Genomic DNA, 13,817 nt, shown 5'->3' with positions numbered 1-13,817 from the left:
CACCACACTCACACAAATACTAACACATAACCAATGTCAGCCAGGAACAACTCTAACCTAGTAAATGGAATGCAGGACAAAGATTTAACCAGGAAACCAACAACTGGTTGGTCTGAATGCATTTTAACCAGCAACAACAATAAAGTCAAAGGCCCTAGGCCAGTCCATAGTTAAAAAAATGAGCACCAAAAGCACATATTGGTGCTCCGAACTTGTCTCCTATCTGTCATGTAACCTCCACAGGTAGGGGCATCAAGGGGGCAGGCAGGCACCTCAGGGATTATCTGGGAGGGAGTGAGGTGGAGGAGAGGGCTTGGGCTTAGGCTTTGGAGTGGGTGCTTTGGGTTTTGGTTTGGGAGGGGGTTTAGATTTAGGCTTGGGGGAGGATTGGATCTTCTGGGGAGGAGTCAATCTCTTGGCGGGGGCATGGGTACTTTCAGGGGGACAGGGGAGGCCTTGGAGGTGGAATGGATAGACTTGGGGAGGGAAACAGCACATTTAGGGGTTCCACAGGGGGGGAGTGGAGTAGGGAAAAGGGCAAACTCAGAAAGGAAAGTTTTTTTACACACACAGGGACAGTCATAGCAAAAGGGTTTTGGTGTGGAGGGAGAGGGAGTGGTGGTATGATGTGCTGGTGTGGATGTCTTTGGTGCCTGTTTGTGGGAGGTATGCTTGTCAGTGGTGGGTGTCTATTGAGTGGGTGAGTGAGGGTGTTTGGGCTGACGGGGTGTGGAGGTGCTGGGAGATGTAGTGGTGAGTGTGTGGCTGTCAGTTGGGGTGGTGACTGCAGGTATGGTGGATTTGCTGCATGTAGGAGTGTCAGTGGTTGTGGTGTCTGTGGGTGTGGTGACTGGGGTGGATGTCTGAGCGTCTGCTTTGATGCTGTCTGTTGGTAGAATAGGTATAGTGGCTGTATCTGTGAATTTTGGTGTGGTGTCTGCAGGTATGTCAGGTGTGCTGTCTTTGATGCTGGGAGTGGTGGGGGTGTCAGGGCAGGTTGTGACTGTTGCTGTGTGCGCATCTGAATGTTGCTTGTGTGAATTCCAGTGGTGTGTCCTCTGATGCTTATGTTTGTCTGAGCTACCCTTGGACGTTGAGGTGGATGCATGCCTGTCTGTTTGTTTGCTTTGGTTGGGTCAGGGAAGAGGGGTTTGGATTTGGGAGAAGGAAGGTGGAGGGGGGATGGTAGACAAAGGGTGACTGGCTGCTGTCAATGTGGAGGTCAGAGCCTTAAAGGATCTCTGTAGGCCAGCCAGTGCACTGTCAATGCTCTCTAGGAACACATTACTCTGTTGGATCTGAGTTGTCAGTCCCTGGATGGCATTCACGATTGTCCACTGACCCACAGAACTGGACTTTAGGAGGTCAATAGCCTCCTTACTGAGGGCTTCAAAGCTAACAGGGGCTGGGCAGAGGGGCCTGCTGCAAATAAGACCCCCATTCTCTTGGATGAGTGGGCACAGCCAACTGAGTGGGGAGCTGCAGGGAGGGCGATGGTAGAAAGGGGGTGGCGGACAGAGATGGTGCTGGGGTGGTCCCAAATGTGCCCGATACCGCCAGGGAGTGTCCACTGGAGGAGGATTCCAAAGATGATGAGGTGGATCCTATTTCCCTCATGGCACTCCCCTCACCCTCCGGGCCACTGGGTCCCTCGTTGTCGGTGGTATCATGATTTGAGGTCCTGTGGCCAGCAGCTTCTCCACTCGGCTGTGCCCCATCTAATTGAAAACAGAAAGAGAGGTAAGGTCATAAAATTCTTTTAATACACTAACATCACACTGTAAACATAATTTACATTACATCTAGTTGCACTACACCCCAGGTAGAACCAGGTTAGTGCCAACATCAGGTCACAACAAAATACAATCTACACTCCTATAGAACAACAATGTCACACACCAGCTAAGTCAACTATCTCACACCTACAATACCATCATATCTGTAGAGCTATCACACTAACCATTTCATGACAAGCTGACTTGGCAACATGATTCTGGGTCCCTATCCACAGCAATTTAGTCAACCAACAATCTAGACATGGGAAATGGTGGTAATATTGATTTCCACATATCACAAACACAAAAGCTACATATACTTAGAATATTTCCTGAATTCATTTACCAGGAAAGGAACCTTATCATATGCTAAATACAAGACAGCATGTTGCATGCACGCCTAAACTCTTTCATGTCAAAGAGTTCACAACCTTCACAATTGAAATTAGCAAACATGCACCCACTATATTTGGAATATCTAAATTTGTAGTATGATAGAGTCTAAGCACAAGTCACCAAAATATGTACCAATAGTGATGTAGGAAAGGATGATACATACTTTGTTGACCTACTCATCTTAGTCATTCTCCACCTGTAAAAAAGTCTTTCACATTCATAGGGGCCTATTTAGCCAATAGCATATACCCACAGACTACCACAGGTAATATAACTTTCCCCCTCATACAATGGAAACCTGTGATGTGCTTGAAGGCCACATACAGTTCAACGTTTCATTATGAGTGGCAACATCAATAGCCCAATGTTTGAGCGGCAACATCACTATCCACACTTAAGACAAGAGTAGTCTTACATCTTTATAGGAAAATGTTAATGACACAAACCCCATCTGTCTGAGGATACCATGTTAGAGAAATACACCATGAGACAAGCCAAATGATTGATTACACATACCATTCCACCCACATGTGAATGTGAATAACCACACCTGTACTACAATGTAGTCAGTGCAAACAATAGTTTTCCATACTAAAAGCATTCCAACGTATCCAAAATAGCAAAAGAAAGTATGTTTATGATACATTACAATGTTGATTCATGACCGAACCTTACAATAAACACATGATGTCGGCACAAAACCAGTGAAGAATGTAACTGTCAAAAGGATCTCTTGGCTTATTGAGTATGCCCACAACACAATGGTTAGAGAAACAGCTGTGTAGTCACTTACCAGCCAAAGAACATGTACATGATACTAACATTCACTGCTCTTATATCAATGTATGTGTTTCAATAGTAGTCTAGCAATGCCTCCATGGTTTTCAAAATGTAGGATGTCCACTCAGATGAGACATTACAGGGGCCAATGTACAGCCCTGACTTACAAAATGGGTTCACCTCCTAACAAGTCTGACTAAGTTTAGCAAGTATGGCATGTGAAATGTCAGATGGACATGACAGCCTCACTTGAAGTTGTCACTCACCAGATACTTCATGAAAGGTAGGAATGACTTAAACTTCTCAGACTCTATGTTCCACATAGACATGCATCAAGGGGCATTGGCACGGACAGAGAGCAAAGACTGAACAACTTACCATGATGATATTGGGAGTATGGATCTGTAGGTGGCAGGGAACAACCAGCAGGGTAAATAAAACAGTATATTGGTACACATATGACACAGTCACATGTGCATCATCATATGCTTTTCTACAGAAGGGATAACATAGGAGAGTAATATGTCCTAATGCACAATAGATTGTGCAAACCTGTGTACCAATGTTGAGGACTGTACATCTATGTGTTCCTTGGAGATCTTTTACCCTTTGCACTTACCACATTGTCACAGCTTAGATTCTATCACTTTATACACTGACCTGCGATAGGAATGGAAATGTGGTAAGTCAGTACTTACCACCTAGTGGGTGTTGTGCTGCCCTCAAATGCCCATCCAACTCAGGTTAGGGCACCACCAATATGAGAGCCATTAGCAGGGTCAAGGTCTGCTGGGCACCCCTTCCTCCTTGGAAGGACATCCCCAGCTGGGCATCTGAGGTCTTCCAGGCCCAGCGCCTAAAGTCCTCCCACCTCTTTCTACAGTGGGTGCTGCGCAGACTGTGGACCCTCGGGGTCTGCACTTTTTTGGTGATGGCACGTCAAATCTCCCTGTCACAGATCTGGGTTTAATCCATGATTATTTTGCTTACCATGCCACTCCAGTTTGGACCCAGCCATATGCAAATCAGTCTTGACCCTGTTCCTCATGGGAACAGTCCAGCCCAAACTGCCAAGCCAGGTGCTCCCTGGACTGGAAACAAGCATCCTAGGATCGGTTTCAGGGTATCACCCTTCATCAGGCAGGCTAACTTGAATACAGTGGCACAGTGAGCAAGGGACCCATGTCTGGGCATACCCTTCCCACTTATGGCAAGTTTAGCAACACAAAAGGATGATGAACAGAGTTCTGAACAATGCAAACACTCACCCCCTGTCATAGAGCTGGGTTTAATCCATTGTTCTTTTGCTCACCATGCCACCCCAGTTTGGACCCAGCCATATGCAAATCAGTCTTGACCCTGTTCCTCATGGAAACAGTCCAGCCCTAACTGCCAAGCCAGGTCCTCAATGGACTGGAAAAAAGCATTCTGGGACCGGTTTCAGGGTATCACCCTTCATCAGCCAGGCTAGATTGAATTCAGTGGCACAATGAGCACGGGACCCATGTCTGGACATACCCTACCCACTTAGGGTAACTTTAGCAACACAAAAGGATGATGGATGGAGTTCTGAACAATGCAAACACTCACCCCCAGTCACAGATCTGGGTTTAATCCATCAATCATTTGCTCACCATGCCACTCCAATTTGGACCCAGCCATATGCAAATCAGTCTTGACCCTGTTCTTCGTGGGAACAGTCCAACCCGAACTGCCAAGCTAAGTCCTTCCTGGACCGGAAACAAGCATCCTGGAACCGGTTTCAGGATATCACCCTTCATCAGCCAGACTAGATTGAATCCAGTGGCACAGTGAGCACAGGACCCACGTCTGGGCAGAGCCTTCCCACTTAGGGAAACCTTAGCAACACAAAAAGATGATGGACGGAGTGCTGAGCAATGCAAACACTCACCCGCAGTCAAAGATATGGGTTTAATCCATCATTCTTTTGCTCACCATGCCACCCAAGTTTGGACCCAGCCATATGCAAATCAGTCTTGACTCTGTTCCTCTTGGGAACAGTCAAGCCCTAACTGCCAAGCTAGGTCCTCCCTGGACCAGAAACAAGCATCCTGGAACCAGTTTCAGGGTATCACCCTTCATCAGCCAGACTAGCTTGAATCCAGTAGCACAGTGAGCATGGGACCCACATCTGGGCATACCCTTCCCTCTTAGGGCAACTTTGGCAACACAAAAAGATGATGGACGGAGTGCTGAACAATGCAAACACTCACCCGCAGTCACAGATCTGGGTTTAATCCATCGTTCTTTTGCTCACCATGCCACCACAGTTTGGACCCAGTCATATGCAAATCAGTCTTGACCCTTTCCTCATGAGAACAGTCCAGCCCAAACTGCCAAGCCAGGTCCTTCTTGGACCGGAAGCAAGAATTCTGAGACCGGTTTCAGGGTATCACCCTTCATCAGCCAGGCTAGCTTAAATCCAGTGGCACAGTGAGCATGAGACCCACGTCTGGGCATACCCCTCCCACTTAGAGGAAGGGTATGCCTAGACCACAAGCATGTCTTTAAACATGGTATAAGTATGCAACTATTTCTAACACCACCTTCAATTTTAAAGTTCAGCAGTCATTATGTGGGTCAGGGTACATACATCACACACTCCCTACTAGGTATCAGGGCTCGAATCTATTTAAGCACATGTGCACATGTCTCTCTATCCACATATATTATCCCAATCCTTCGTTCCACCAAATTTCATGAACATTTCAAACATTGGTATTGCATTGCACTTACCTGCTCCTCTGGTGCACCATAGAGCTGTTCATACAGGGGTAGGGCATCCTCCACAAGCTTGTCCAGCTCATCAGGTGAGAAAGCAGGGGCCCTATCACCTGAAGGACGTGGCATGATTGCTCACAGAGGCAGTACACAGCAGCTCAGGTCACGGAGGTCTTGATGGCAGCAGTGTCAGGAGTCAAGTGAGAGATGAAGTATGAGATGGTGGTCATGTCCGCCACGTACAGGACAGTCACCACTGGCAAACATCGCCATTGGCCCAAGCCTGCCAAAGGCAACAATGTGTTTCAATGGCAATGCCCACCGAGGTTGTGACCTCCTACCACCATGACGACATCCACCAGTGGAGTTAGGTCACTTCCTGGTGTTCAGTACAGTAGGTCAGGCAGCTGCCATTTTATGGCTCATATATGTATGTTAGTGTTATGAAATGTGTGTCATTGACCAAGAATCATATTTATGATTATATGTCACCTGCTGGCTTTATGCAAACATGTAGCAATGAGCATGTAGCATGTAGAAGATGTGAAAATGATGCATCCTGAGTTATGTACATGAAACATTATCGTCAGCAGAGTAACGATGACCTAAACATAGTATTGTTTTTCAAAATATGTTTTACATGTAAAGTAAGTTGAGGTCACTTTACCGTCATTTGCATGTTTCCCCATTTAAGTAGCATGTAAGGTGTTAGGGGATCTGATTGCAGTATTTCAGCAAATGTTGCCAAGGTATGTGCTGAGTACAACTTTTTCACTATTTCTATTGACATAATGCAGCTTCATCTTGACATAGTTGTACTCATATTCATTATGTATAGATTGAGTCATGCACATACATTCTGGTGTTGTCCCACATAGTTACCCTGGCATGAGAAGACCAAGACAACCTCCAATGTACTGTCCACTAACAGACCTGCACAAAATGGAGGAGAGACATGTCATCCAAATATACTGCCTGGATAGGCAGACAATCATGGATCTCTGTCATCAGTTGGAGCCAGATCTGATGCCTGCCATTTGTAATCCTAATAGCATACCTCCCATTACCTAAGTCATGTCAGTGTTGCACTTCCTGGCCACTGGGTCCTTTCAAAATACAGTGGCCCTAACTGCAGGGATGCCTCAGCCCATGTTCAGTCTGGTTTTGAAGGCTGTACTCTCTGCATTGTTGAAACACCTGGACAGCTACATTAGGTTTCCCCGACATGAGGATTTGGCCCATGTAAAGGGTGAGTTTTATGTTTTCAGACACATTCCACGTGTGGTTGGAGCCATAGATGGCACAGATGGACCCTTCGTTCCCCAAAGTGCCAATGAACAGGTATAAAGGAACAGGAAAAGCTTCCACTCCATCAATGTCCAAGTGGTATGTTTGGCTGACCTCTACCTTTCACAAGTTTGTGCAAAGTATCCTGGATCAGTCCATGATTCCTTCATCATGTGCAATAGCAATATCCCACTGCTAATGACATGACTATACACAGAGAGGGCCTGGCAGGTTAGTAAGTTAAATATATCATGTGTCTGTACCTTTTATCTGCTACCATATATGTGGATTTCCAAAATTAATGATTGGACTCTTGTAACTATACCTTACGGGGACTCTGTCTACCAAATCTATCCTTGGTTGTTGACACCAGTGAGGTACCCAACCACGCCAGGGGATGTCTGCTTCAATGAGGTCCATGGAAGGACAAGGCATCTAGTGGAGGGGACTTTTGGACTCCTGAAGGCAAGATATTGCAGCATTGAGAAGTCTGGAGGAGCCCTCCTCTACTCACCCAACAAGGTTTGTCAAATTATTGTTGCCTGCTGCAGGCTCCATAACCTTGCCCTGAGACATCAGATACCATTCATACCAGATGAGGGGGAGCCAACTGATCCTGTGGGTGGACATGCAGATTTACCAAGTGAGGATGAGCATGGTGAGGATTAAGCTGGATACATCAGGGCTGATCTCATCAATCAGTGCATCAACTGACTCAAGGCATGTGATGTGATATAATAAAAGAGATTCACTGGGTTATTGATGAGGTGAGGAATGCCAGGTAAGTTTCTTCTGATGACCCTCAGATAGTTCATAAGTGGCTCCAAAGCCCATGACTCTAATATGCATGCAGATTGTTACTTGGAGTTGTGAACAGAACTGTTATGTACACAGTCTAATGTTTTCACAATGCACAATCAAAGTCATATTTCTACATATGATTTGGCAGTGTTTTGTACATGTATCAATGTGGCCATACCTTATGTTTCTCTATTAGAGATTGAAGATTGACAGTTTGGCTCATCCTCATTTGGCAACATCAGACAGTGTCAGAGGAAGATGGGATTTGCAGACTGACATGAGAAGTGAACATGGATTAAACCAGGTACTGTCTGGAATTAGATTTGTGCTGTATGAGTTCTATGTCCAGACTGTCAGGACAGTGGGATGGGTGACATTTTCCACACTAAAGACCTGTTTGGTATTGGAGGTTGGGCCAATGGTGCCATGTGTGTGTTCATTTATTTCTGGCACGTGTCATAATGTGGTATCCCGACCCTCTAACATCATAATGGTTTGTGTTGTATGTGTACTAACTTGTACATAGCTGTCTGTGAGTTTTCATTTTGCAGACCAATGTGCATGTGTCTGAAGACGACCATAGGTCAGTGGCACGCATACTGATACCTGGCCATGGTAAGTGGAAGGTTCCATGACTGGGAACATTAGTACTGACCTCTGTCTGTTTCATGGGGTATGGTCATTAAGGAGCTATGGTATGGGTATGTGATAAGGTTTTAACAGATGATACATTAAACAAATCTGTTTGCCTCCTGGGATACTGAAAGACTGAAATGACCCTAACTTCAGAAGTCAGTGGGTTGGTAGTGTATGATACCTATGCAGAAACACTGAAGATAGCAGCAGTACTTCTCTATGTGATAATTGACATTCTCCAAATAAATATGTGGGAATATACAATACAAGTGATTTGTGTCATGTATATGATACATTGTCATTGCCATGGACTGTTAAACAGTAGTACATTCAGGAGGGGTTACATTGATTGTTAGTTTCACATGCAATGCATTTCTTAATGTAAAACACTGTTCTGTTTTTTTACAGAGGGAACAGTGCCTTCTGAAAGCTGTAGTGCTGTCAGTCCCTGTACTTCACATGCTATACACAAACACTGTGGCCCAGGTGAGTTTAGTTGACATGTGGCATGCCAGAAAGGGGTAGTTAGACATTTGAACATGGGGGAGGGGTGGTTTGGTAATTGAGGTGGGGGAAAGGTGATAAGTGAGCATGCAAGACAGAACTTTTTGGTGACATGAATGGTGTAGTGATTTACCCGATTCCACTCCCCAGATATTCCTGTCAGGCCCTCAGGATACAGGATGTCCAAGACCTTCTCCTTCCATGATGTGAAAGTTGGAAGAGGAGGTGGGGTGTCTACCACCAGTCTTGTGGACCGCCAGCTGGTGCCTGGCACCCATGGAATGGACCTTCTCCCTGTCGACTATGCTTTGTTAGAACTTAATTTTCCTGGAAATTGATGTTTGCTGGACCTATGCTCCAAAACGGTATTGCTCTACTCTTTTTCATCCAACATGACCCTCATCTCATCATCAGTGAAACATGGATGTTTTTGTGGGGACATGGTAGGGGTGGAAGAGACGGTGAGGTAGTGAAAATGGGGAAATACAACTTTAGTGGTGAAGTATGGGTGCTGTGATGTGATTGGGTGACAGTTGTTGTGTATTATGTGGGATACCAAATTGTGTGTTGTGTATGTTGTGCAGGTGTGGGATGAGGGCTGAGTAAAATGTGTAAGGGTGCCTATTGTTAATTTTGCTGTTTCTTTACATTTTGGCTTGTCTCTGGCTGTGTGTGTGGCATTCTGGTTGCAAAGGATTGTGGGTTGAGTAGGGGTGTGTTATATAGTGCAGTGTGTAGGTATGTTGAGTGTGTGGATGTGTGTCAGGTATGAGGTATTCAAACTATCCAATGTGGTGTGGTGTTCTGACTGATGTGACTTTAGACAGCCGTGGTTCCTACCGCCAATGGTTTATCACCATGGAAGAACTGCTATTGTGATTTGTGGATCGTAATATGATCAGAGGCTTTTTGGCCAGACTGAGCTGTGTGACTCTTAATACGGCGGTTGGATGAACGCCAACATGGTGGTCTTTTGGCGGCCACCACCTCAGCGGTCTTGCCAAAAGACCGCCAAACTCTTAATGAGGCCCTAAATCTACAACCACAATTTTGTCCTATGACTGCATCAACAGCACTACATCATTAACAACTCCATTTTCAAGGTAAATCTATATAGCATTTTACCACTAACTTGTCCTCACAACTTCAACCCTGCCTTCTTTGACTTTTTTTAAGTTTATGTTTTAATTATTAGAATTATTGAATTGCTTATTTTTTCCTACATGTAAATGTAAACCCAGTCTTCTTCCTGTGCATTAAATGTTACTATGTTCTTTGCTTTACTTTATCTAACTCTGTCCAACCATATCTTAAATCTTATTTTTTTTATTTAATGTAATAGCATTTAATTTATTTTATTAATGTTAAAGCCTTAATACCAACTAATGCATCACATCATTAATTTTATTTGTATTATACTCAATTATTATTTAACCATAACCTAATCCAGATATCAATTGTTTAACATTTAATGTTATTTAAATGTATTAATTGTTGTGAACTTAACTCTTAAATGAATTGTAGCTCTCACTTGATTTAATGTCAAGTACTTGAATTATTTTACTCATTCTAATTCACACTTAATAATAGCATGCACCCAACTAAATTCATTTTTTTATATTTAGTAAGTATTCTTTCATTTTCCTTTGTTTTTGCCAGTAATCATTAAATTATTAAGCTTAAATTAAAAAATGGCAAAAAAAAATCAATGGAGGCTTCCATAATACCTTTTTTTTAAATTAGAAATGTTATCCCTTCTTTAGCGTTATAATTATATTAAGCTTTAATTAACCCTCTGCATCTACAGGGAAACCCTCTGTGCTTAATCAAATTTTGTTTTAATTAGTTACACATTGTTTTTGACCATTTATTTTAGTTAAGCCTTACCCTGAATCTATTTCCCTTAATTTATATTAACACATTCATTGATGTAGTGTCCCACAATATAGTTATCCATAAGTAGACATTTCAAATTAGTGGCAGCTTTATGTTGGGCTCTCAGGTTTTCAGGGTGTACGGGCAGGGGTGTCTCTTGGTGTACCTATTGTGTCCTTTAATGCTCAGCCTTCTTCACTTTTCAAAAATGCTCTTTGCCGTTCAGAGTAAGCTGGGGATTTACAGGAACAAAATTCATACTTTATTACAAGCCTAAAATAATTTTCTGTTAATAACTGCAATCTCTTTACTATCCAATTCTGTTATTTAAAAAAAATATTAGAGTTGCGTTCAACTTCTCCTGGCTTCTATCTATTGTGGCAATCAGGTTGCAGAATTATTAGAGCTTCCCTTTCCTTTTCGGGGCATTCTTTGGAAGACATTCTTCAGCGCTGTCCACAGCTAGACTCTCTAGAACCTAGAAGCCCATGTAAAATTAGTTTCAGAAACGCAGTATAATTTGACACAAAAATAAAAGTGAATAGGTTGCATTCTCCAACAAATAAATAGCACAACTTTTGGTTTATTTACTTACTTATATGGAAGATATATAAAGAACTGGAAGCAGCCTTGTGACTGCTTCCACATCCTGTGGGGGCATGGGTGGTACCTATCTGAAAGTGTAGATCAGGGGTGACATCCATCCCTTTTGAGCTTACAGCTCAAACATTTGGCTCCAAGCCTAGTCTTGCATTTGCAGCTTAGATCTGGTTTTAAAGTAATTGAAGCCAGGTGACTTCAATACTAATATATTGTGCATTAGTCTTTAGCCACAGTGGTGGGAGAACGCTAGACTGAATCAGATGTAATTCACTACGTGAACTATTTTGTGTGAGGTGTACAGCTCAACTAAGCATGTAAGGTTAGAACAGGAATCCTTGCCATCCCAAAAATACCAGAAATTAGTTTATTATCATACTTGTATTTTCTCTATAACAGTGCAAAAGACTCACTGGTATCACTATTACAAGAAGAGGTTGTTAAGATTCCACATTACATAAAACAAATTATTTGAAGGAAATACAATTTAGAAGGTGCTTGGTACAATAACGTTTTGCCCTAAGAATCTAATAAAAACTGAGTTTAAGGAGAATAGGCATAACACAAGCTTTGAAGAGGATATTATTTTAATGGAATCACTCAAAATTGGACATTCACTAGTAAATAGGTAAATCTCATTTTGGTTCAAATTGACTAGTGGGTTTCAAACCAAGTTTACTTTTCCCTCAGCCATATTTATCTTTTGACTTTAAGTAAAGTTTTTGTAGTGAACATGAACAATTTTGACTTATTTGACTGATTTGTGATTAGCAGAATGCACAAAATAGTTGTTCGTAGTATCAAGTTTATGAATGAGAATACTGAATTGTTCGTAAACTGTTAAATATATAAAGGCCCTCATTACAACCTTGGCTGGCGGCAGAGGTGAAGGCCAAGGTTGTACTGCCGAGCGGCCGCCAATGCAGGCGCACTCCCGCCGGTCCCATTTTGACATCCCGGCCGGGCAATCGGGGATGATGTCCGCAACATGGGAGCCGGCGGTGTTGCGGCCGTGCTACGGGTGCAGCTGCACCCATCCCTCTTTTCACTGTCTGCTGTGCAGACAGTGAAAAGCAGTGTGGGGCTGTGCCTGGGGGCCCCTGCACTGCCCATGCCAAGTGCATCGGCAGTGCAGGGGCACCAAGGGGCCCCGCGACTCCCCATGGCGGTCTCTACCGCCATGGACAGGCTGGCGGGAAAGGGACTCGTAATCTGGAGGATTAAAACCGCCTGGACAACCATGGCGGTAAACGGCCAGGACAACCATGGCGGTAAACGGCCGGGACAACCATGGCCGTAAATGGCCGGGACACCCATACCATGGCGGTAAACCACTGGTCCCGGAGGTGCGAAGCGCCGCGGTCGTAATCCGCTAGATTGTACAGACAGTCTGTTGACGGTACAATCGCCGACCGCCAGGATTGTAATGAGGCCCAAAATGTTTTTGCAAAAGCCATTCATTTAATTCTTAAATTTTGTTTTTGGGAAGTTTCTTTCTTTTGACTTTTTATTTAGTTTCATCAAAGTATGTAAATATAACTAAACATTTTAAAAGATGATGGAGTAGAATTCGATACAAATATGGATTTCTATAATAGATGGCTTCAGGCATTTTGTTTTTAAGACTTTGCAAAGAGTCACGTTGTGTGTTTTTTCATTAATATTATTTGGAACTCGTAATGTTAATCTTTCATAATAAATGTATTACAAAATTGGCAGGTTAGCGAATAAAGAAAACCTAAATAAACCATTTAGTCTTCTAGTATGTCCAGCACATGTTAGCATTGAGGATGTGTATCAAGTCCCCTGCAAGAGACTACCTACATTCTTATTTTGATGATGTGAAGCTGGTGGGTAGGGTTAAAGAGCGTGTTTCTTCATGACAATGGTAGATTTCTACCATGTCCTGCTGCAGGCTTGCAGACTTTCAAACAATTGCTTGAAAAAGAAGGGTTTTAAATCCTTCCCATATTGTCAGTGGCTCTGGTGAGAACACAAATCCCAGTTATTCCAGAGGGAGGACGTCAAGATGACAATGAAGCGTCTTCTCGCTACCTTTGTCTTGAATATTTTGAGGGAAGATCAAGTACTGTTTTCGTATGAGATCAGAATGAGGGTCACAATTTGAAGGTGCTTGGTATTGGCTTGGATTATTTGCTCCAAAGAGACTTAGGCCCTCATTATGAGTTCCAGACTCATCCCGCCGGAAGACCGTCAGTGCGGTCATGACCCCAATGGCCCTATTATTCTTTCACCAGTGTTTCCGCACGCCGGCCCTGCGGTGAACAGGGCCTTTACATTGATGCCGGCTCCTAATGAAGCTGGCGGAAATGTAGCCGTGCAGCGAGTGCAGCAGCACCTGTCACACATTCCACTGCCCATAATTCGGGAAGTGGAATGTGCGATGGGGCTGAGCGTGGA

This window comes from Pleurodeles waltl, chromosome 3_1 (assembly GCF_031143425.1).
Source record: "Pleurodeles waltl isolate 20211129_DDA chromosome 3_1, aPleWal1.hap1.20221129, whole genome shotgun sequence".
Lineage (NCBI taxonomy): Eukaryota > Metazoa > Chordata > Amphibia > Caudata > Salamandridae > Pleurodeles > Pleurodeles waltl.
Note: the sequence above shows the minus strand (reverse complement) of the source record.